Source organism: Talpa occidentalis, unplaced genomic scaffold (genome assembly GCF_014898055.3).
Source record: "Talpa occidentalis isolate TD23 unplaced genomic scaffold, MPIMG_talOcc4v2.1 talOcc4.15, whole genome shotgun sequence".
Lineage (NCBI taxonomy): Eukaryota > Metazoa > Chordata > Mammalia > Eulipotyphla > Talpidae > Talpa > Talpa occidentalis.
In genome coordinates this window covers 37,742,836-37,745,632 of record NW_023601543.1, presented here as the reverse complement: position 1 = coordinate 37,745,632, position 2,797 = coordinate 37,742,836, and positions in this window count along the sequence as shown.

The window sequence follows — 2,797 nt, the reverse complement described above, 5'->3', positions numbered from 1 at the left end:
AAAAACAGACACAGAAACCAATGGAATTGAATAGAAAACCCAGAAATAAAGCCACACATATATGGATAACTAATCCTTGACAAAGGAGCAAAGAATATGCAATGGGACAAGGACAGCTTGTTCAATAAATGGTGCTGGAAAACTGGACCACCACATGCAAAAGAATGAAACTAGACCACTACCTCACACCATGCAAAAATAATCAACTCCAAATGGATAAAAGAATTGCACATAGGACCTGAAACCATAAAATATATAGAAGAAAATATAGGCAAAACACTACATGACATATACCACCATACCATCTTTAAAGACACATTGATACAATATCTTTTAAAAATCCCTTCAAATTAGAATATTTTCTGAAGGCCAGAGTACAGATATTTTGCATAAGGGCAGAATCTGTCTTGGAGGATTCATTATTACAAAATGCATTGCTAGTGTTTCCATTTTAAGATTACATTTTACTTTATTTTAATAAAATATTATTAATTTGCCATTGGTTTTAGAAAACTATTTAAATTTCAATTTTACAACTTCACACTTTGATATGTGCATATCTCACCACACTTACCATCAGAGTCTTCTAATGGCAAGTGCCATTTTTACTATCAAATTGATCCCCTCTTCCTTTTTTCCCAGCCCCCCTTCACTCCCTCGCTGGTAATCACCATGTATTTTACAGATTGTAAGAGTTATTTTGGGGGCCTCCCTGGCGGTGCAGGGGTTAAAATCTCAGTGCTATCAAGCTACTGCCAGCTGCTACAGCACGATTTCGATTTCCCAGCCAGGGAGCTAACCCACATGGCACAGCAGACCTCTCCTGTCTTGCCCACTGCTCCCCTCAGCAGTGTATTTCACTCAGTCTGCCTGTTCTGTCCCCCACTGTCTCTGGTGAATCCTCTCACCCCCACACCTCTGGTCTACACCCCAGTTCTTAAGTGCATAGTTAAATAAAAATAAATCTTTTTTAGATAAACACATGCAATTTGCAGCAACATGGATGGCGCTGGAAGGGATTATGCTCAGCGAAATAAGCCAGAAAGAAAAAAAAATACCGGATGGTCTCACTCATAGCAGGAATCTAGAAAACTTAAATAAGGGACCAGGAAAATGAATAACTATAAGAAAGTGAAAATCAAAATCAACAAAAAACTATGAACCAGAGACACTTTTTGGGGGTTGGGGGGCTGGAGGGGAGGGATTGGGGTCAGAATGGGGGGGTTGCAATTGTATGGGGAATATAAAAATAAAATTTATTATTTAAAAAAAAATAAAAAAAATTTAAAAAAAGAAATAAAACAGAAAAAAAAATTAATGAAGGCCAAATTTCTATTCCTCTAAAATCTCCCAATGCCCATAAAGTGCTAGATGATGATATTTTCACTGTGAACATAGAATTTTTAATATACTCACGATCATTTTTAAAAATTAACATTTTTCTATTTTTATCTGTTCCTTATAGTTCAGTTTTCTCTTTGTATACAACCTCATTTTGCTTTCACCTGCAAGGAGCTGAAATTAAATACTAACCAAATTAAAAACACAATATAGAAGCTCTAAGCATCATAACATCAAGTGAAATTATTCCTTTTGTTGTTGCCTTTTTCTGAGATATTCAGCTCAAGTGACTCTCCATTTATATAGTAAAAGTAATGACGGTTGTGTATAGTAGAGCAGAAGGGAAAACACAGTCTCTAAATGAGCACTAGAGTGAAGGTCTTTGCTCTGCGTCATGAGAACGTATTTGTCTTACTAACAGGTATCTGACTCTATGTGTGTCTCAGTTTTCTCTTTGTAAACTGGACACATTTAGTACTAACTGCATGGAGATGTTAATAATGTTCGATCTTTATTTGTCTGAAGGGGTTAATAAACAGAATCTGAAATCAAAATAAATAAATAAATCTTTTTTAAAAAAGAATTTTTTTGTGTGTTTCTATTTCATTTCCTTTGGTTATTTATATTCCACATATGAGAGATACCATCCAGTAATTGTCTTTCACTTTCTGACTTATTTCACATAGTATAAATAATCCAAGTTCCATCTTTGGTGTAACAAAAGGAAATACTCCATATATTTAATCACTAACTAGTATTCCATTGAGTATGCATAACACATGTTCTTCATTCAGTCATTATTCACAATAGTCAAGGCATGGAGAAAACAGATGAATTTTTTTAAAGATTTATTTATTTATGCATACAAGAATTGGGGTACAGGCCAGAGGCATGGAGTGTGAGAGGATTCACCAGAGACAGAGTGGGGGAACAGAACAGGCGGATTGACTGAAATACACTGCTGAGGGGAGCAGCGGGCGAGTCAGGAGAGGTCTGCTGCACCATGTGGGTAGCTCCCTGGCCAGGGATCTAACTGGTGCTGCAGTGGCTGTGGCTAGCTTCATGGGTTGCGTCTTAACCCCTTGCACCATCAGGGAGTCTCCCTAACAGATAAATTTTTAAACAGGCTTGACAAGTAGCCTGACCTACGAAATTTAGACATGGATCACGTGTAACCGTGGAGGGACTTAGTAAGACAACTGCCCACATAGAAATGTTTAAGAACCAGAACAGCTTGATAATGTAAAATGCAAACATTTTTTGTCTGGCTAGTGCTTTCAACCTCTGGTTCGATAGGCAACAGAAAACTTGATGACAGTATAAAAGTCCCAATATAAGGTGCATTTGTTAAGCTGAAGAAAATAAGAATTAACTGTATTTAGCTGCTAGCTATTACAACTGACTTCTAGAATATGTTATTAATCCCAGGAGTTTCATTATTATCAAAATGCTGCTA